Source organism: Odontesthes bonariensis, chromosome 3 (assembly GCF_027942865.1).
Source record: "Odontesthes bonariensis isolate fOdoBon6 chromosome 3, fOdoBon6.hap1, whole genome shotgun sequence".
Taxonomy (NCBI): domain Eukaryota; kingdom Metazoa; phylum Chordata; class Actinopteri; order Atheriniformes; family Atherinopsidae; genus Odontesthes; species Odontesthes bonariensis.
In genome coordinates this window covers 45,648,509-45,671,657 of record NC_134508.1, presented here as the reverse complement: position 1 = coordinate 45,671,657, position 23,149 = coordinate 45,648,509, and the positions used below count along the sequence as shown (strand labels likewise).

Genomic DNA, 23,149 nt, shown 5'->3' with positions numbered 1-23,149 from the left:
GCAGGGGGGCTGGAGCCTATCCCAGCGCTCATGCTTCAATATTTCCACTTTATTCATTTAATCTTTGGGACCCGACTAATATTAGGAGGTGAACTCTGTGCATCGACAATCAACCAGACTCTGTCACTTTGACAATTCAGGTTTACCTTATCCTTTTTACAATCCAATTTTTTAAGTGCATCAGAGTGCTTAACTTAAGCAGCACTGACTGGAAATCTATTGAATATTATAATAATAATAATAATAATAATTCTATTTTCTATGTTCTTATGGCACATTGGGCCTCATGCAAGAACCGTTCATACGCACAGATTTGTTCTTAAATCGTCCGTACGAGTGATTTAAGAGAATTTGCGCATTCACCAATCTTTTCGTATTTTACGTTTTCTTTCAGGTACAAACAGAATTTACAGTGATCCAGACCTGTCGTAGGAGTTTCCTAAAATAGTCCGCTGTTATTCCAATCAAGTTTGCTTGACTAATGGATTGTATATTTAATTACTTTGAAGCGAACATAAATAAATATATACATTATAACCCATAATGATGCTGACATTATTCTGTTTAACTTAATTTATGCACTAATGGAATGTTAATTTGACTCTAACCAGCGTAAGCGTAACCAGCGGCTGACTTGCTACTTTTGGATGCCTTAGCGCGTCAGGCTCTTGAAGAGAGCGTGTAGATATCCATGTGGAGACAGACGAATGGCTGACATCGTGATTAAGATTGCCAAGGACTGTGCTGCTGCATATATGCAGCTTGCTAGAGCCACAACTCCAGAGAGAAACACGCCGATCAAACCCAATTCCACCACACGTCCAGGTCCTCACCACCCTTGGATTTTTGGCCACAGGAACCTTTCAGAGGGAGATTGGAGACAGATCGGGGGTGTCCAATTCCTCTGTGAGTCGTGCGCTCCCCTTGGTCATCAAAGCTCTCATCAGTTTATCACCCATGGTACATCAGATTCCCATACAGCGCTGTCCAACAAGTACAAATTAAGAGGGATTTTCATGCTGTGGCTGGACTACCAAACATAATCGGAGCAATGCACACATATACGCATCAAAGCACTCGTGCTCCTGTCGTGGAGCGCACTGAGCTGAAGGCCAGGTGGGTGTGTCTCCATACAGCGGGGGCAAACTGCTCTATGAACGAGGGTCTCCACCTGAACCAGCCCAGGCATACCAGAAGGTGTGGTTCCAGAAGACCCCCCTCATGGACCACCCCATCAAAGAGCCATCATGATGAGGCAACAACTGATTGCACGGCTTTAGTTGCAGTCATCGAGCGCCTGGCCATGGCGAGACGTTTTTTTTTAAAGCCATTTTCATATCGAACCATTTCTTCTTTATTTCGGTGACATTACGAACTACAGGTGACACAGAATTAACAGCACTCGTAATAACTTCCCATTTCTTGGCTTTAGCAGGTCCTGTAATTCCACTGCTGACTCTGCTAAAAATGACAGATTTTCCTTTCTGGATCTCTGAAAGCAGAACTTCAGTCTCAGAGCCCCTAAAGTTGTTCTTTTTGTGCCTTGATGCCATTCACATGACTCAACACTTCCTGGCACAGGAGAGCGGAAGCACAGCCTTATATGGTATTATTTAGGGCGCGGAGTATGCAAATTTACTATCCTCGTGCACGTGCACTTAAATACGCACGGGTGGCATTCATCATTTACGCAGGTCGTTTACACACTTTTTCCCAAGTTAAGAGCGTTTGTTGAATCTGACGTGGCGTGTTCGTACCAGACCTTCGTACGGAAAAAGTGAGAGAAATTTAGAATAAAAATACGAAAATGTTCTTGCATGAGGCCCATTGTTTATATTTGGCTGGAAGGCATACTTTACAGTTGAGTTGGGTCAGTGACAGTTCCACGTACAGAACAAGTGTGTGTGTGTGTGTGTGTGTGTGTGTGGTGGGTGTAACCAAATGTGGCTGAACTGACTTACTGCAGAGACGGTGATGGCTCTTCTAGCTTGAGGGCGCTCACTGCTGGTCCAGAGGGTGGAATTGGGTCATGTTGACTGAAAACAGAGGAAAGATACTTATTTGATAGTAAGCAGAATAAAACAAGCACAAAGTCGACTGTTTGACTCCTGACTGGTAACATCCCATCTGAAATGGTAAATGAAATAATACACCGAGGTTTGAAATGAAATCTCATAATCTGAGTCATATTTAGTCATTTTGTGTCATGGTTCATAGGTTCTCGGGTTCTGGTTTCTTTGTCCTCGCTGTGGTTTAGTTATTTCTTAGTGCCTTGGGTTAAGGTTCCTGTTTGGTACTTTGCTTGAGATTTACTCCGAGTCTGTGTTGCTTTTCAGTCCTCAGCTAGATTCAGTTTTTCTGTTACTTGTCTTTACCCCCGATGTCCTCAGTCATCTTGTTTTTTCCTCGTCTCATTTCACAGCTGATCCTGCTTTTTCCTCAGCTGTTGCCACTCAGCTAATCACCTCTCCCAGCATTCAACCATGTCATTTGTCAGATGCCAGTATGTCGTTGTTGCTGTCGAGTCTTTGGTTGCTAAACAATTATATTATATTCTTAGAACGTATAAATTCACATTAAGCTTCTTCACATGAACTTCACAGAAGCTCAACAAGTGCAAATGAAAAACATCAACTTAAGCTGACAACAGTGGTAGTGGCCCCATCTGTTAGAAAACATCAAATACTTCAAGGTAAGGCCAACTGGTTTTGGACCTTTTAAAGAGTGTCATTCAGGGGGGCGTGGTTGAGCGGTCAATGGAGTAGGACGTGGGTAGTGGTAGCTCCTGCCAATTTCGTTTAAAATTATTATTCAACTGTGCTTGTCCTTGTAAACCAAGTTTTAGTTATCTACTTTTTTGCTGTCCGGTCCTGTGTATATATTTTTACACCTCGTGACAATGTCAGGAAGGGGAAGATCTCGTACTATTCAGACGCAGCTAAAGTCATGCTCACAGACCGCCGCCTCTTCGCCTCCAGAACCATGTGTCGTAACCGCCCTAACTCAGATGAACCCGGACGCCGACACCCTAAAGCTCGAACTACTGTCGACTTTGAAGGAAGATATCGCCGGCATTATTAAGAAGGAGCTTCAAGAGGTTCTAGGAGATGTGTTGTCATCCATTAAAGCTGAGGTACAAGCCGTGAAGACGCAGCTAGCAAGTGACTATGCTGCTACTGATGCTAAGTTGGTTAAGCTAACGGCTACGGTTGGGGATGTGGAGGAGGCGCTCACGGGTTGCACTGATGGGCATGCAACCGGCATTCCGACATCCCGTCACTCAGACATGACGCCACTGCGACATCCCGCCATACCGACAGTTTGATACCACCATTCCAACACTTGTTGGGAGCTGTCAGGGTCGAAAATCGGCCCTGGCAATTTTCCCCCGGGACCAGCCCCCACCTCAGTATTAATTAGTATCTCCAATCTAATTAAATAAAAATAAAAAACGAGCACAGACCGCTCAGTCAATGGCATGTACCCATAGAAAAAATACACACACATCACACAACCTGACTATCGCCTGCTAACAACCATGATCAGTAACCTACACAAACCCAGACACATAATGGCTCGGCGGCCAGCAATCGGATAAACCAATGAAGTGAATCAATCCTGTGAAAGAATGAAAACAAGTGAATGAAACCTGCACTCACCCATTATGAAGTTAACTCTGCCAGCCCCTCCATAACCTGCTCAGCCAACTCCTTGACGTCGGGTATGGTTGGTAACGTTACGGCGGCTAGCATTAGCAACGAGGCTGCTAGGCTTGCTAAATCGGTAAGCATTAGGCTACTGAAGAAAGCTAGTCTTTTTAGCTACGTTATATTATCATCTTTCTTCTCGGCTATAAGTTAACCTTTGTTTACGGCCACTGGCCCTAACCTGACGCCCTAGCTGTCAAATCACCGGAAGTTTTCACCGGAAGTACTGGCGCACACACAAAAGCTCTCTCCAGACATATCTTTCTTTCATTCCGCCCAGATGAAATTTAATGCCACTCTTCGAAAATCGGCGAAATTTAAGACATTTTAAGACCTTAAAAAACGTATTTTTTATTTAAGACTTTTTAATACTTTTTAAGGATCCGCGGAGATCCTGTAATGATCTAGCCCACCAGCTGTTGTGAGGCTTCACTTTGACAGCATTCTCAGTGGTTTAAGGTAAAATAAATTGAGGCAATTGTCACAAAAACCAATAGCATCCGTTTTACACTGCCAAATGAAATATTGGCTACACAACGAGCCCCTCGTCAGCCCTCATCATCAGTAAATTTCTGAGTGGGTGCGATCAGTCTTGCTTGACTTGCGTGTTGGAATGTCTCTCTCTCGGGCATTTGTAGCTGGTGCAGCCCTATTATTGCATGGCGAGCTGTCCACGCGTGTGGTGCTGAAATCGCGTGTCGGAATGGTGGTATGTTGAAAAGAAAAAATCATACCGCCATTCCGACAAAAGAAAAAATGAAATTCGGAATGACGGGACGTTTCATTTCTTAAAAAAATGTCACCATTCCGACAATTGAACGTCAATGTCGGAATGTCGGTATGTCGGAATGGCAGCATGTAACCGCACTGATGACATCGCCGGTATGAAAACTACTCTGGAGCGGCTTGCGGCCAAGGTCACCATGTTGGAAGACAAGTGTGAGGACTTAGAGTCAAGATCGCGCCGCAACAATATCAGGATCATCGGCGTGGAGGAGGGTGCTGGCTCCTGCTCACCTACTGCTGTGGCTGCGTTACTGAGGGAAGCGCTCGGGCTGGAAAAGGAACCGCTGGTGGACCGGTCTCATCGTTCTCTTCAACCCAAACCAGGCAAACGACCTCGAGTGATTGTGTGCAGGCTTCATTACTACAGTGACTGTCTGGACATGTTACGTCGTGCGAAGGAGCGCCAGCGGATTAAAGTCGGAGCCGGGACTATATCAATCTTTCCGGATCACACTGCTAAGGTTGCCCGGGCTCGGGCAGCCTTGAATGAGGTACAGCGGCTACTTCGTGGTATCGAAGGGATCAAGTACGGACTTTTCTACCCAGCGCAGCTGCGCATTACTTACAATGGAGTTGTAAAAGAGTTTACGGCAGCCGAGGATGCAAAGCAATATGTTCAGACTTTGATCTCTGAGTGAACCCTGTGCTTGGGTGAATATAGCGTTCTTAATATTCATTCAGACTTGATGCCTACTTACATCACTTGGATATTAAAGATCTGTTTATATGCCGCTCAGTTTAGAAATTGGTAATGCTCATGAGCATCTATACTGATATTTACCGTTGTGTAGTTTGTTTGTTTTTTCTCCATTATATAGGGACTTTGCGGTTCTCAATCTTGTTTCAATATAATAAAAATAATCTTAAAGTAGCATAATAATGTACATACTATTATTCTGATTTGGAGGTTGTTGGGGGTTATTAGCCGGTTTTTGTTAAATACACTTCTGTATCTGTTCGCTCTGCTTTATCTCCGAGTTCACGTTTTATTGTGAATAACTGCTGTGTATAGCTCTGCTGTCTCCATTGTTCTGTTTGTATGGAGACTTTGGGTGTTGTTTCGTTATGGGTTTACTTTTGGGCATGGGTTGGGGGGAGGTCCATCTCGGCTCTTTATGGTTGTTCTTATTTTCATTTTCTTAAATGGTTAATACCACTGTAGACCCCACTATGACAGGACCAGGCACCTCTCTTCGTTTCATTAGCTGGAATATCAGGGGCATGGGCCACCCTGTAAAAAGATCAAAAGTTTTTTCCCGCCTCAAGCGGTTAAAACCCTCGGTGGTGTTTTTACAAGAGACTCATCTTTGCATCAAGGATCACGATAGGTTATGTTGCTCTTGGATGAATCAAGTTTTCCATTCAGATTTTAATTCTAAATAAAGAGGAGTAGCCATTTTGATTAATAAAACAGTACAATTCACGCCCACTGATGTCATAGCTGATAAATATGGCAGATATGTAATAGTTGCTGGAATATTAATGCAGAAAAAGGTTCTTCTGGTGAATATATACGCTCCAAACTTTGATCATGCTGAGTTCGCAAATAGGTTATTGAGCAGCCTCCCATTCTTGGATTCTCATTTGCTAATTTTAGGGGGTGACTTAAATTGTGTCATAGATCCAGAGTTAGACCGATCGAATCCCCGGAATTCAACTAAATCTTTAATGGCCCAAGCATTCTCTGACTTCATGAGGCAGAGTGGTCTTATTGATCCATGGAGATCCCGAAACCCAACCAGTAAAAAATTTTCTTTCTTTTCTTAAGTGCATCACTCTTATTCATCATATATATCAGGGTTGCTTAAGCAAGGAGGAGCGTAATCTCCAGGGCCAATGGTGAACGGATTGACGCTTTGCGGTAAGACGTGTTGCATCACTTCCTGTTACCTTGCTTGTGCACTGTGGAATTTCTTGCTCCGCTTGGAGTACTGTTAATCACTTTATTTCGATCTATAACTTACACAATTTTGCATAGTTAAACTCTATAGCTTACCGTTCTGTTCTAACACACTCCTACAGATCTTTAATCTTTATTCTCACTTTTTAGCGGTGTGTCTGGCTCTCTAGCTTAGCATGGCTACCGGTTCTCTTCCTCCTTCTCCTGCTTTCACCTGCTCCGTGTGTCAGATGTTTAGTTACTCCTCTGCCTCCTTTAGCGATAATGGTACATGTAACAAATGTAGTCTTTTTGTAGTTTTGGAGGCGAGGTTATCTGAATTGGAAGCTCGGCTCTACACTGTTGAAAATCAACCGATAGCGAGCCAGGTCCCTTTTGCCAGTGTGGAGCCACCTAGCGTAGCTAGCTCCATTAGCCGCCCCCAGGCAGAACCCGAGCAGCCAGGATTACAACGTGGCTGGGTGACTGTCAGGAAGAGGCATAGCTCTAAAGTCAAGCCCGTTGTTCACCATCGACCTGTCCACGCTTCTAACAGATTTTCCCCACTCAGCGACACACCCGCTGAGGACAAAACCCTGGTAACTGGCAGCTCTATAGTCAGAAACGTGGCATTAGAGACACCAGCGGCCATAGTCAAATGCATTCCAGGGGCCAGAGCGGGCGACATAGAATCCTATTTAAAACTGCTGGCTAAGGATAAACGTAAATATGGTAAAATAGTTATTCACGTCGGCGTTAATGACACCCGGTTACGCCAATCGGAGGTCACTAAAATTAATGTTGCATCGGTGTGTGATTTTGCCAAAACAATGTCGGACTCCGTAGTTTTCTCTGGACCCCTGCCAAATCTGACCAGTGATGACATGTTTAGCCGCATGTCGTCCTACAATCGCTGGTTGTCTAGATGGTGTCCAGCAAACAACGTGGGCTACATAGATAATTGGCAATCTTTCTGGAGAAAACCTGGTCTGATGAGGAGAGATGGCATCCATCCCACTTTGGAAGGAGCAGCTCTCATTTCTAGAAATATGGACGAATTTATTTGCCACCCTAAAACATGACAACCCAGGGCTCAGACCAGGATGCAGAGTTGTAGTCTTACACACTTCTCTGCAGCTTCCCACCTGCTGCTACCCCCCCAATCAATTAACACAAAAGGAGCAAATCCTCTTGTGCAAAAAGAAATTATTAAAACAAAAACTTTAACTGAACAAAAACATCAAACTATTAAATGTGGTTTGCTGAATATCAGATCTCTCCTTTCGAAGTCTCTGTTAGTGAATGAGTTGATTTGTGATCATCATATTGATATATTTTGTCTTACAGAAACCTGGCTGCAGCAGGAGGATCATGTTAGCATCATGTTAGCATCATGTTAGCATTAATGAAGCAACTCCCTGTGACTGTTTAAATGTTCACGTTCCTGGAACCACAGGCAGAGGAGGAGGAGTGGCAGCTATCTTCAGATCAGGGTTACTCATCAGTCCCAGACCCAAGATTAGTTTGAGCTCTTTTGAATCTCTGATTCTCAGTTTTTCCCACGCAAAGTGGAAATCCCAGAAACCTCTTGTGTTTGTTGTTGTGTATCGTCCACCTGGCCCTTATTCTGAGTTTCTGTCTGAATTCTCAGAGTTTTTATCCCAGTTAGTGCTGAGTACAGATAAAGTCATTGTAGTGGGTGACTTTAATATTCATGTAGATGTTGAAAATGACAGCCTGAATATGAACTTTAATTCTATATTAGACTCTATTGGATTTTCTCAGAGTGTTCACAGACCGACTCACTGCCTTAATCACACCCTTGATCTTGTTCTGACTTATGGCATTGAGAGTGAACAGTTAACAGTGTTACCTCATAACCCTGTCTTATCTGACCATTTTCTGATAACCTTTGAGTTTACATTACTTGACTATACAGTTTCTGAGAAGAAATTTACGTATAGAAGGTGTCTATCAGAGGATGCTGTAACCAGATTTAAAGAATTAATTCCATCATCCTTTTCTTCACTGCCATGTGCAGATATGACAGAGGACGACTACCTAGACTTTACTCCAGCAGCACTTGACTCTCTTGTTGACAGCACTATAGTTTCAATGCGTACAGCACTGGACAATGTTGCCCCTCTGAAAAGGAAGGTAATCAGTCAGAAGAGGCTGGCTCCTTGGTATAATTCACAGCTGCGTGCTTTAAAGCAGACTGCAAGAAAGCTGGAGAGACAGTGGCGTTCCTCTAATTTAGAAGAGTCTCAGTTAGTCTGGAAAGATAGTTTAACAATGTATAAGAAAGCCCTTCGTAAAGCTAGAACTGCTTATTATTCATCATTGATAGAAGAGAATAAGAATAATCCCAGGTTTCTTTTCAGCACTGTAGCCAGTCTGACTAAGAGTCCGAGCTCTGCTGAGCCAGTTATTCCTTTAACTCTCAGCAGTGATGATTTCATGAGCTTCTTTATTAATAAAATTGTTTCTATCAGAGAGAAGATTGATGGAGTCCTTCCCACTATTATTAGTGATGTATCATCAAGTACAGCAGCTTTAGAAGTATCTTTAGAACCTGATTTGTATTTAGACGGCTTCTGTCCAGTTGATCTCTCTGAACTAACAGCAGCAATAGTCTCTTCTAAACCATCAACTTGTGTTTTAGACCCAATCCCAACCAGACTGTTCAAGGAGGTTTTCCCATTAATTGACACTTCCATATTGGATTTGATCAATCTGTCTTTGTTGACAGGATATGTACCTCAGACTTTTAAGGTTGCTGTAATTAAACCTTTACTTAAAAAACCTACTCTTGATTCAGAGGTGTTGGCTCATTATAGACCTATATCCAATCTCCCTTTTATGTCTAAAGTTCTTGAAAAAATAGTTGCAGCTCAGCTTTGTGATCACTTACGCAGAAATAATCTGTTTGAAGAGTTTCAGTCAGGATTCAGAGTGCATCATAGCACAGAAACAGCACTGCTGAAAGTTACCAATGATCTCCTCTTAGCCTCTGATAGCGGACTTGTGTCTGTGCTTGTCCTGTTGGATCTCAGTGCTGCATTTGATACGGTCGATCACAGTATCTTATTACACAGACTTGAACATGTTATTGGGATTAAAGGAACTGCATTAGGCTGGTTTAAATCATATTTATCTGATAGATTTCAGTTTGTTCTTGTAAATGAAGAATCTTCCTCACACACCAGAGTAAGTCATGGAGTTCCCCAGGGTTCTGTGCTTGGACCGATTCTTTTTACTTTATACATGCTTCCATTAGGTAACATTATTAGACAGCATGGTATAAATTTCCATTGCTATGCTGATGATACTCAGCTGTACTTATCTATAAAACCAGATGAAACCAATAGGTTGGTCAGACTACAAGCATGTCTTAAAGACATAAAGACCTGGATGACTCAGAACTGTCTGCTTCTAAATTCAGACAAAACTGAAGTCGTTATCTTTGGACCTGAGCGTTTCAGGGAGAAATTGTCTAGCTATATAGTTACTCTAGATGGTATTTCCTTGGCTTCTAGTTCTACAGTGAGGAACCTTGGAGTTATTTTTGACCAGAACTTATCATTTGACTCGCATATAAAACAGGTTTCTAGGACTGCCTTCTTTCATCTTCGTAATATTGTTAAAATCAGGAACATCTTGTCTCAGAGAGATGCAGAAAAACTAATTCATGCATTTGTTACTTCAAGATTGGACTACTGTAATTCTTTATTATTGGGCTGTCCCACATATTCTCTGAAAAGCCTTCAGTTGATCCAAAATGCTGCAGCCAGAGTTCTGATGAGAACTAACAGGAGAGATCATATTTCTCCAGTTTTAGCTTCTCTTCATTGGCTCCCTGTTAAATTCAGAATAGAATTTAAGATTCTTCTCCTTACATATAAAACTCTTAATGACCGAGCTCCATCATATCTTAAAGATCTCATTGTAAGATATTTTCCTAACAGAGCACTTCGTTCCCAAACTGCAGGTTTACTTGAGGTTCCCAGAGTTTCTAAAAGTAGAATGGGAGGCAGAGCCTTCAGTTATCAGGCCCCTCAATTGTGGAATAAGCTGCCAGTAAATGTCCGGGAAGCAGACACCCTTTCCACTTTTAAGACCAGGCTTAAAACTTTCCTTTTTTATAAAGCTTATAGTTAGGTCTGTTGAATCTGATAGTGTATCTGCTAGTGTGTCTTGTTCTGCCTCCACCTCTGGCACCCTCTATACTTTCATTACCCCCTACCCGAACCAGGGTTTGAATCCCATTCCCGCTTATCTAACCTCTTTTATTTCTCCCCCTACCCGAACCAGGGTTTGCATCCCCACCCCGCTGTGACTGGTGTGCAGTTGGTGAGAGGCTGAGGTAGCTTGTGGCTGTAAAAAGATGGTTGTTGTGGTGTGAGGAGCAGATCTATATAGGGAGTATAGGGAATTAATCACTGAGTCTGCTCCTTTACTTTATTTTATTATTTATTTTTTCGTTAGCACAAGTTTCTTGTGTTTACCTTGAATAGGGATGGCTCATGTGATCCTGAAACATCCCATAGTTAAGCTGCTATAGGCCTAGACTGCTGGGGGGCCTCATCTGACACACCTTTCCTCACTTTACTCTCTTTATGTATATGTGATATTATTGTGGTCATTAACTCGTGTTTCCCTGTTCCAACAGATATCCTTTGAATGGTGTTACAGTGCCGCCGTCGCGGTGGCCCCCTGCCCCCCTCCCCATCCCCCCCCCCCCTTTTCCTGTCTTCTCAAACCCCAGCTGGTGGAGGCGGATGGCCACCCTTCCTGAGTCTGGTTCTGCCAGAGGTTTCTTCCTGTTAAAAGGGAGTCGTTTCTCTCCACAGTCGCCTCAGGCACGCCGCTCAGGCCGGGAGATTGGACCGAAAAACAAAAAGTTTTCAGTGCAATCTGTTGGTTTTCTTAGCTAGGAAATTGTTTTTGAATTGGCTCTATATGAACGAATTGGATTATTTTATGAATTATGATTATTATTAATTAATTGAATTCCAATTGGCTTGAATTGGACTTACTATCTAAGTGCCTTGAGATGACATTTGTTGTATTTGGCGCTATATAAATAAAAATGAATTGAATTGAATTGAATTATTCCAGAATTGATTATTTTTTTATCGACCAGGCTCTCAATCCATGTGTAGTTCACTCTGATTATTCGACTATAATGATATCAGACCATGCTCCGGTGTTGTTAACTTCCTACAAACTTAGCCGACCTTTGTGGCGGTTTAATTCTCTCTTACTGGCAGATGAGGAATTTTGTGACTTTATTTCTAATGCCATTGATGAGTTTCTGGTGTTTAATAAGAATGACTCCACTTCTCATTCGCTGTTATGGGAGACACTTAAGGCCTATCTCAGAGGACAAATAATTTACTACACATCTCATTCTAATAAAAGACATAACTCAAGACAACAACCTTTGCTAAGCTTGATAAAAAATATCCCATAAGTCCCTCACCAGAATTATTTAAAGAGCGTATGGGTGTTCAATCAGAGATTGATTTAATTTCTACCAAAGAAGCTGTAAAGCATAGTAAAGGTTCGTATTATGAATACGGTGACAAGGCTGGTCGTTTATTGGCACATCAGTTACGGCGTCAGGTCAACTCTCGTATAATACCTTGTATTCAAAATACCCAACGGGTAGTTATGACGGAACCCACCGAAATTAATGACACTTTTAAATTATTTTATTCTTCTTTATATTCATCAGAATTTCCCACAGACAATGATAAAATGGAAGAATTTCTTCAAAGTCTTTTCATTCCTACTATTGATATGGATACGGTCAGAAGCATGGATTCTTCACTCAGTCTTGTGGAAGTGATAAATTCAATAAAAGCGCTGCAGCCTAACAAAGCTCCTGGCCCTGATGGGTTTCCCATCGAATTCTATAAAAAGTTTATAGTAAAATTGGCACCACTATTATTGGCCATGTTTAATGAATCTTTAGAACGTAAGAATTTACCTCCAACATTGACACAGGCTACTATAGTTTTACTTCACAAAAAGGACAAGGACCCGACTTCATGCGGTTCTTACAGACCGCTGTCCTTGTTAAATGCAGATGCAAAGGTGCTAGCCAAGTTGGTTGCTATTCGTTTGGAGAAACCTTCCCCTTGGTTATATCTGAGGAGCAAAATGGCTTTGTCAAGGGATGTCACTTATTCTTTAATACGCGCACCCTCTTTAATATAATCTATTCAAAGTATTCTTCTGATATACCCGAAATGGTCACTTCCCTTGACGCTGAAAAAGCATTTGACAGGGTGGAGTGGGATTACCTGTTTGCGGTTTTGAAGAAGTTTGGTTTCGGTGATACATTCGTTTCTTGGATTCGTCTCCTCTATGCATCTCCCAAAGCCAGTGTCCATACTAATGATATATACTCAGATTATTTCTCCCTTGGGCGGGGAACACGTCAAGGCTGCCCGTTGTTGCCTTTGCTTTTCACCATTGCAATTGAGCCTTTGTCTATCGCCTTGCGCGCTTCCCCCTCATTTACAGGGATTTCTCGAAATGGGACAGAGTATAAAGTGTCCTTATATGCGGACGATATGTGGTTATATGTATCTAAGCCCGCTACTTCTGTCCCCACTGTCTTGCATATCTTAAACAACTTCAGCTCCTTTTCAGGCTACAAATTGAATTTGGAAAAGAGTGAATGCTTTCCTATAAACACTACTGCTTGTGGTCTTCAACATTCGGACTTTCCATTCAAACTCAGTCTCACAGGATTTAAATACCTTGGTATAAATGTGACGCGTTCTTTATCTGGCCTTGCTTCTGCTAACTTCTCGCCTCTTGTTACAAAAACTACATCTGACTTCCAGAGTTGGCATAATCTTCCTCTCTCCCTTTTGGGTCGGATCAATGTTGTCAAGATGAATATCTTACCTAAATTCCTTTTTTTATTTCAGTCTATTGCTCTTTTTATGCCAAAAGTCTTTTTTGATTCCTTGGATAGGTTGATCAGTGGCTTTATTTGGAAAGGGAAACCTCCTCGGGTCCGCAAAACATTATTGCAAAGATGTAGACTCAGTGGTGGACTTGCTTTGCCTGATTTTCAAGCCTATTATTGGGCTGCTCACATACAAAAAATTAGTTATTGGTTTAAATCGTCCACTCCACCTTGGTGCAAGTTGGAGTTATCTTCGTGTACTGGGTCTTCATTATCTGCACTAATTTTTTCTTCACTACCTGTAAGACCCTCTTTATATACCAAGAATCAAGTTCTTCTTAACACACTGAAAATCTGGTTTCAATTTAGAAGGCACTTTGAGTTTTTTGATGCCTCATCTTCAAGCCCCATGACGAATAATCATTTGTTTCCTCCGTCTCTTTCTGACACAACATTTTCAGTTTGGTATGATAGGGGTTTAAAACAAATAAAAAACCTATATACATCAGGAGTATTTGATAGCTTTGCAAATTTATCTTCCAAATACAGTCTACCTAGTACGGATTTGTTTCGTTACTTACAAATTCGGAATTTTGCCTCTAAATGTTTCCCAAATTTTCCTTCTGTATCCCCTGAACAACCCTGGGAAAAGATGATTGCATGTAATCCACCTCAGAAAGGAATGATTTCAAAGATTTATAGTCTTATTTTAGATCTAAGGGTCGATTCTAATGTCAAAATTAGAGATGCATGGGATAATGAGTTGGGAATCCAGCTGACCGAAGATCTTTGGGATGACGCCATGGACAGAATTCGATAATCCTCGTCTTGTGCTCGTCTTAGTTTGATTCAATTCAAAGTTGTACATAGGATTCATTTCTCTAAATCTAGACTTTCTCAGATTTACCCTGATGTTGTGGATATATGTGATAAATGCAAAGGCTCTCCTTGTAATCTTGGCCACATGTTCTTTCTTTGTCCCAAATTATTTAATTTTTGGTCTGACTACTTCTCAATTACATCTTCTGTTCTGAAAGTAAATTTGCAACCTTGTCCTCTTGTTGCTATATTTGGTATCCTCAGCCCTACTTTGGTGCTAAGTTCTGATCAAAGGGAAATTGTTGCTTTTACATCTTTATTGGCTAGGCATATTTTTCTGTTACACTGGAAGTCTGATAAATGTCCCTCGATATCCCTCTGGGTTTGGTATTTGGTATTTTGGTATTTTATTAGGATCCCCATTAGCTGATAAACATATCAGCTACTCCCCTGGGGTCCACAAGACATGTTGTTCTTTTTGAAGCTTGAGAAAATCAAGTACACCCTTCGAGGGTCTACACAGAAGTTTTACCAAAAATGGCAATGTTTTCTCTCCTATTTTGCAAACTTGGAGGTTCTGCCCAACTGAAGGTGCCTGTCGCTGTATCTGGATTTGAGTATCAATATGGGTAGCCATATCTGAAGAATTATATATTTATTTATTTTCTTTTCCATCAGGTCGACTTTGAGCTGGGATGGGAAGGCGGGGGGGGATATAAAAAGAGGGCTGAAACTGTTGGATTGTAATTTTTATTTTGGGCAATGTTTTGTCACTATTGTACTCACAGTGTTGATGTGTCTTATATATGTATACATATTTTGTTTTTTCTTTTCCCTTCTTCAGCTCTAATAAAAAAAAATTTAAAAAAAGGAAGTGTCATTCAGTTCCTTCGTCTTCTCTTTCAACTTTTTTTCTAAAGCCTCGAGATTTTTCTCTTTTTCTTTTGCTGTTCTTTTAAGTTTGAAATGAGGTAGAGTTTGCCCTCTAATTCAGCTTCTTCTGCTTTGCTGTCAGCGGACGTAATGAGGACCCTCACGTTCTCTTCCATGCTCTTTTTTTTCACCTTCATCACTGTTACCTCATCCATCAGTCCTTTTTATTTTCTGTTCTTTCTGGTAGTCTTGCTTTTGATATTTTTCATAATGTGGTACATGTGCAGCCTATGTTGTGAAGCCCTCCAATAAAGTGCACCTGGTCGTGAATGATCCGCTGATCAGTGATGAAATGGTGAAACTCTAATTTGTTGGATAAAGGTCGACGGTAACATTCATTCAGTCTCCACTTTACGGGCTGAACGTCCTGGTGGAATCGGATACTGACAGGTTGTGGTTTGTTTGTTTTTTTTGTTTTTTTTAAAAAGTGGACAAACTCCCTAAAAATGTCATCACTTTTTTTTTTTTTCTCAATGCAGCCAGTTTCCATGAGCAGTTTTCCCAAGTCTCAAGACTGAATTATGGTCGCCTACGCAGAGCCCTCTCTGTTGATGGAGATCCTCCCGGAGACGCTCTCCGTCGCTTGCGTGCGTCGGCCAACATTCCTATCTATCCGTCGATGAGACGGAGACTCGTGGAGACCGCAAGGGTTGTGATTGGTCGTCTAACAACATCATTTCCGGAATCACTTTTCCGGTTTAGCTCCTTCCTCTCAGAACAACAACACCGCCATTTCTGAAAGAGTTTACTGTGTGTCGGGCAACATTTGGTCAAAATTATTTGCATTTCAACATAAACCTGATCGGGAGGTGAACTGCCTTGCGTATCTGACATCCCGACGGAGAACTTCGAAAGGACGGAGAGCGACGGAGAGCTGACGGAGAAGCATACTGAGGCCTTCAGTCGGTGGATGCACAGCCTGCTCTACAGGCATAGTGCACAAACATTAGGCTACTAAAAGAAAAGGGCAGCAAAATAGTTTTATACAGAAAACACAGCAGTTCTGAATCAATCCAAGAACCTCTCCCAGTCTCATAGCTTTTCAAGCTGGAACATTACACAATACAGAGGGGTGTAGAATGTTCATTGCTCCTATTCAGTACAAATAAAAAAGAAAATTGGGTCTTGTTTTGTCCGTCTGACGTGGTCCAAATTTAGCCCCAAAAAGAAAAACACATTAATTTACTATTTAAGATTAGACAGAAATGGTCAATTGAGGAGCAAAGTAGAAGAAACAGAGAGTACCAAAGAAAGAGAAGAGACAAATTAAGCAGTGACCCAGAGAACAAACATGACATGCAAGAGAGTTCAAGACAAAAAGTAAAACAAATAGGCAAGATGGGAGAAAGGGCAAAGGGGAAGAAGGTCCAATGAAGGTGCAGTGCTGGGGGCAGACACACCCCCAGATAGTCGTAAGATCAGAATATACAAGAATACAAAGCCAGGCACAACAGGCAGTGTCTTGGACAGGAAAGAGAAGCTTAGGAAGGTAACAAAGCAATGAAACAAACTGAGAAAATGGCCCAGAAGAAAGGCTAGAAATAAAACACCACTGGACTCCCCAGGCACAGAAACAAAGAAGATGCTATCAGGAAGCAAAATTAGGAATCCTCAAAAGACAGCTGAAGAAAACCAAGGCATCTGGAGCCAGTACTGAGTGTCACCAGGCAATATTCTAAAAAAGTATCATCTCCTTCACCAAATCCACCAGTTCGGGTTGACCTACAAATCAATGAGACGAAGGAAAAGACGAGGAAAAAGCCAACATTCCTTCAGGGTGTAACACAGACCGTTCTGGATTTCTTCCTGAACTCTTCAAGTGTGTCAACTGATAAGACGGACACCATCACAAGGAACAGCATAAAGAACCAGAGAACGCTTTCCTGATAAGGAACCCCACTGTGAAGCTGAGCTATTCTTCATCCTGCATTCTGAAGCCATTCTATGTTCCAGCACCCAAAGTATCAGATATGTATCAGGTATTCAGACATGCACACAAGTTAGATCGACTGGTGTTGTGAAGTCAAACAAACTGGATGAGAGTTTTCAGTTAGTTTGCTGCTCTCCAGCAAGTGAAGCCTACCTTCTTTACACTAGCTCACAATGTCTAAACAAAGGCACAGTTCCAACCCAAGACAAGACAAAGTCCATGTTCAGTGGAAGCAGTGGGAGAGAGTAGAAGAAGACACAGTCAGTGGAATCCACATTAACCCTCTGGAGTCTAAGGCCTTTTCAGAGACTTTGAGGCAGTTGTCACCACCTTGACATTTTCAAGTATTTCAACTAACTGTAAACATCAGAATCAGAATCAGAATTACTCTATTAATCCCTTGCGGGAAATTCCTTTGTTGCAGTGCTCTCATTACAGGAAAAAGAAAAGATTAATGAGAATAAGATAGGGAAAAAATAGAAATAAAAATCTCAATATGTACAAAATACAATAAACAATAAACAGTCTTTACAATGCTACTCAGTAGCTAATTATTATTGTTATTGCACATGGTGAAGTAATGTCAGACACTGGAATTGTACAGTTTGATGGCCACAGGCAGGAATGACTTCCTGTGGTGCAGCGTGGTGCAATCAGTCTCTGGCTGAAGGTGCTTCTGTGGCTGACCAACACATTGTGAAGAGGATGTGCAGGATTGTCCACCATGGATTTGATCCTGGACAGCATCCTTCTGTCTGACACTGCTGTCAGAGAGTCCAGCTCCTCTCCGACAACGTGGCTGGCTTTGCGGATGAGTTTCCTCAGTCTGTTGGCGTCCTTCACCTTCAGTCTGCTGCCCCAGCATGCAACAGCGTAGAGGATGGCACTGGCCCCCACAGACTCATAAAACATCCGCAGCATTGTCCGACAGATGTTGAAGGACCTCAGCCGCCTCAGAAAATAGAGACGCTCTGGCCCTTCCTGTAGAGGGGGTTTGTGTTTTTAGTCCAGTCCAGTTTATGGTCCAAGTGCACCCCTAGGTATTTATAGTCCTCCACCATGTCCACATTGACCCCACAGATAGAGACAGGGGTCACTGGGGCCTTACGCCTTCTCAAGTCCACCACCAGTTCCTTGGTCTTTGCCACGTTGAGCTGCAGATGGTTCTGCTCACACCAAGTGACAAAGTTGTCCACCACACCCCTGTACTCCGTCTCATCACCATTACTGATGCATCCAACTACTGCAGAGTCGTCAGAAAACTTCTGAAGGTGGCAGCTTTCTGTGCAGTAGCTGAAGTCTGTGGTGTACAGGGTGAAGAGGAAGGGAGAGAGGACGGTCCCCTGCGGGGCCCCGGTGCTGCAGATCACCTTGTCTGACCCGCAGTGCTGCAGGCGCACGTACTGTGGTCTGCCAGTCAGGTAACCCACAGTCCTGGACACAATGGGGGCATCCACCTGCATCGCCGTCAGTTTCTCACCCAGCAGAGCCGGCCTGATGGTGTTGAATGCACCGCAGAAATCAACGAACGTGACTCTCACAGTGCTCGCTGGCTTGTCCAGGTGAGCGTAGACACGGTTGAGCAGGTAGATGATGGCGTCCTCCACTCCTAGTCGGGGCTGGTATGCGAACTGGAGGGGGTCCAGAAGTGGTCTGACCATGGGCCGGAGCTGTTCCAGGATGAGTCTCTCCAGGGTCTTCATGATGTGTGACGTCAGTGCCACGGGTCTGTAGTCCTTATGGCCGCGGCGTCTTCGGCACAGGAACGATGCACGACGTTTTCCACATCACGGGGACCCTGTGAAGACTCAGGCTCAGGCTGAAGATGTTGTGGAGGACTCCACATAACTGGGGGGCACAGGCTTTGAGCACCCGGGGGCTCACACCATCCGGGCCTGCAGACTTGCCTGAGTGGAGTCTGCTCAGCTGTCTCCTGACATGATCAGGGGGGAAGGTCAGTGTAGAGGTGACAGGAGGGGGAGGGGTGGAGGTGTTATGCCGGAGAGTGCAGTCAGCCTGGGAGCCGGGGGAGGAGGTGTGAGGGGGGCCATCACTGGAAGATGAGGGGCTGTGGGACGGGGGAGGGAGAGAGTGAGGGGTGGGTGCTGGCTGCAGGTGAGCAAGGTTCACAGAGTCAAATCTGTTGAAAAACAGATTCATCTGGTTGGCCATGTCCACACTGCCTTCCACTCCTCTGTTGCTGGATGATCTGAAGCCAGTGATGGTCCTCATTCCACTCCAGACTATGCAAAAGTGACACATATGGTTGTATTCTGAAAAGCCTAACAAAAAACAATATGAGAGTGAAGTGAATGTAATACAAACAAGTTTTATTTAAATTTAGGGGAAACACAACTGTACAAAAAAACAAGTTTTAGAGGTCTTCAAACTTCAAAAGTTTCAAGGTTTTTAATGGTGTCACTTATATATTTGAATGACAAAAGCTCACAGAGTTACAGATGTGTTTTTGGAGATGTGTCAAAAAAAAACACCAGCGGGTTTTAGACTCCAGAGTGTTAAGCACAAACATTAAGCTCATCCAACACAGCGGCATTCTTTCAAAGCTATGAATGTGAAGTTCAGGCCTGCCATTTTGGACAAAATCTGCCACAGATAAAGCCTCATACTGGAATGTATTACATTAAGGGTGGAAAGGCAGGGCTTCTGAACAATTTCAGAGTCAAAGACACAGGATGCTGCAGTGATCTGGACACATGTGGATCCAGTCCTAAAATATATCCACAGGTTACCACCATGCACTTTAGGTCCGATGGTTCAAGTAAACAGTATAAGAAGAAGAAGAATTTTTTTCTTCTGTCTGGTATGCCACCTACACTGGGTTTGATATGGCATTGGTGGAACAGTGCAGAGAACTGCTGGTCCTGAGAGGAAATGATGTGACAGGCTGAAGGGGGCGTTCAGCTGTTCTACATTGCAGAAGAAGACATGCATAGATATGATACACTTCTCATGCAACGTCTCAAAAAGGTTCCCCCCAAAAGACGAATGCTCCAGGTCATCGCACCGGAGAACAGGATCCACCACAGACAGCTATCCTGCTTTTGCAGCTACCTTCTCTTTCCATGGCTACTCAGAGGAACAGCACTGTGATACAAGGAGGGCAAGGAAGAAAAGACCGTGGCCATGTTGATGAAGGAGATGGAAAGAGAGATGGAAGATGTGATGAGAAGTAGGACGAGGAGCCTCTGAAAAGTCCTGAGGGTACTATGACAGTAACAACTGTTAGCAACCTTAAAATGGAGACTGGTTAGCAGTAGTATATGATGCCCACTGGTGCCTAACCAAGAGCATTACTGTGGATACTGAGCATCAAGACGTGAAAGTGAAGTTTTGCATCCCCATTGGCCAACAGCAAAGGTTCAATCTAAGCGTGGCAGGAAGGAAGTCTGTTTCTGCCCAGTTGGAGACATCATAGAAAAACCAATGGGAAAGGCATCACCAGTCCAATCAAGTACACGAGAGATCTACAGCATAGCCCCTGATGTAATGGACTTCATAGAGCGTGAGCATGTTCAACGCCTGTTGCTGAAGGCACAAGTGCAGGTTAGAGAAAAAATGAAATCTTAAGATTATTGTACCTGTTTATACTCTGCAGATTTGGTGTTGCAAGTAGGCCTACTGCTATTAAGGAATGTCAATTTAAGATCCCACCTAGTATGAAGTGGCAGTGCAGAGCAATAACACACTTCCACCACCCTCACCCATGCATACATGCCACTTTAAAAATGAAAATCACGATGAAGACCAAGCAACTGAATAACTGTATTAACAGTATTGAACTGTCTGACGCTTTGCATTTTGCCTTTGCAGTTAGTCACAGGACCCACACCAGAGAGGCACCACAGGACCGATCAGACTAAAAGATGGAGACGGAGGACGTGGAGGAGAGGAGAGAACGAGTACAGGAGGAAGCACCTTTATTGTGATTATTTAAAATCCCAATTAGTCCAATTCATATGCCAGTTAAAAAAAATGTTCCTGTCTAATGTAAACTAACAGATTGTATCAGGAGTTCTCTTCGATTCAGTCCTGACTGATTAATCTCTTGATCTCTTGGTTAAATAGGCCTATAGATGTGAACATAGTCACAAACAGGACAGGTTCTGGAGACTCTGGAAACCTTGAAATTCCTTCTTAGAGAGACTTTTGTGTCTCTGGTTGCCAATGGTTGATGTCCTAGTTTGATTTTATCATGTTTTGATATTGTGTGTGCGTGCGCACAATGTTTTTTTTCTCCATTTTTGGCTCGGTGTTATTTGTGCACGGCAATGCTTGGGTGTGCTTCTACTTTTGATTTTCCTTTCTTTATCTCGTGTGAAAAAAAAGATGATGCATAAGTTGTAGGACCATAGTGTGTAAACTATTAGTAATAATAATGATTACCTAACCGTTTCCAGCACATCCTCAATGACCCTCAAAGTTGCTGAAAATACCACTTACCTACCCTTTAAACAAGACCATATTGTGACTGTCTAGAATGTCCTGAAAATGTGACATATGGTCCTTTCAAACTTAACCCCCTTCAAGGCCGGCTCCAGACATTTAGACTGCACATGACTCCTACAGCTCTTGTCATAACATGGATTAAGGCAGGCTCCACACACTTGGACCAGATGTGGTCCACAGGACACTTGCCATGACACGCATCAAGACTGGCTCATGACATTTCTGCCACATCTGGCCCATATGACTCCTGCTGTAACACATGTTAAGAAAATTCTTCCAATGAGGCTCAGAGTCGCTGGAGTCAGTTAACACAAAAGTTTAATCTTGCAGCAAGGAGACAAGTCTGCGCAACATATCACAAAGCTGACACAGGGTTCTAAAATGATACTTCTGCTATTTATGCTTTCTACTACAAAACCATTAGCCACACATGGTCATGAGACATTCCTGAAGTTCCCTCCTTCCACAATCTATGTTAGATGAGTACAGTGTAGTTAATATCATAACATAATATAAGACTTCTTTGTTCAGTAAATCAAAGTTCATACAGAAGATAGAACTAGCAAAGATAGGAGGCCTTCAGCTTCCAAAGGTTAAACTAATAAGACAGGAGGAGGACGCCCCCAGCACACAGTGCCCCTTAATCTCATGATATTTTTGTCAAAGCCAGCTCCTGATATTCAAGCCACATCTGGACCTTATGGTACTTGCAAGTGCCGGAATTGAGCCCTAGGTGCCAAAAGTGGCCCAGACTGGGCCCAAATGTGTCTGCTATCTGGGAAACCTGAGCAGCTCCAAGAATCTCTTTGGGCAGATTAAATGATAATAATAATAATAATAAGCAGATATCTAACTACAAAGCTTTAACCTCTCACTTTGACTATTAAGCATTTTTTGTATGTTTAAGATGTTAACAATAACTGTACTGTTTTGATGGGTCATACAGATGCTTTTAGTCGGACCTGCCCACTAACTCTTCCCCGCAGCTCTTCCTGCTTTTTTAACTAAACGTCAGAGGTGCAAAACTAGCTGAAATGACATCGATTGCCAGCTATTGGTGAGTCCATTTTTGTGAGCACCATAAACAAAGCATCAACCAAGCATGAGAACAGATAGCAACACATAGTAACACACATAGCAACACAGCAGCAACGGATCAACTTTGAACCCCACATTTCACCTCTGTACTTTTACACATGACACCAATGCACATTGAAGGGGCATCGGTCCAGCCGTGACAGTGTGGTGTGGTAAGCCTACACACCTGCTTATTTGACTGGTCCAGCCTGACACATTCACATGTGTGTACATCCAAGTTACCTGTGGAACTCCAGGTTGGGGCAAGTAAGACTTGTGAGTTTAAATTATGGAGACCACAGATGGTAGACTGTGTAGTTCATGAAAAAAAAGCGCTAAATTTACCTTGTGCTGAGGCCATGAAATATGCTTAAAGCGCTCTGAGAGAAAAGCTCATAAATAGATTTTACCAGATGCAATGACTGTGGAATAAACAATAATGCAGACCTGCAAAGTATGAAGGCAGAATGTGCTAGTACACACCCCATAACATAAAAGAAGAGAGTATAAAAGTAATCCAACAATCAGATTTACTACTACTTCCAACTTAATTGCAGCACGCACACACAGATGTTTCTGACTTCCTGGAGACGTAGCCATAACCACCACCTGCCTTATTTACC

General features: G+C 42.8%; 1 protein-coding gene across 1 annotated transcript in view; it reads right to left on the bottom strand.

Moving 5' to 3' along the window:
* Positions 1–2,036, bottom strand: part of plekha6 (pleckstrin homology domain containing, family A member 6) — a 117,030-nt gene extending 114,994 nt beyond the window's left edge. The window contains exon 1 of the mRNA XM_075461928.1: positions 1,962–2,036. The gene's annotated coding sequence lies outside the window, so the exon portion shown is untranslated. The remainder of the gene's footprint in view (positions 1–1,961) is intronic.
* Positions 2,037–23,149: the final 21,113 nt, after the last annotated feature.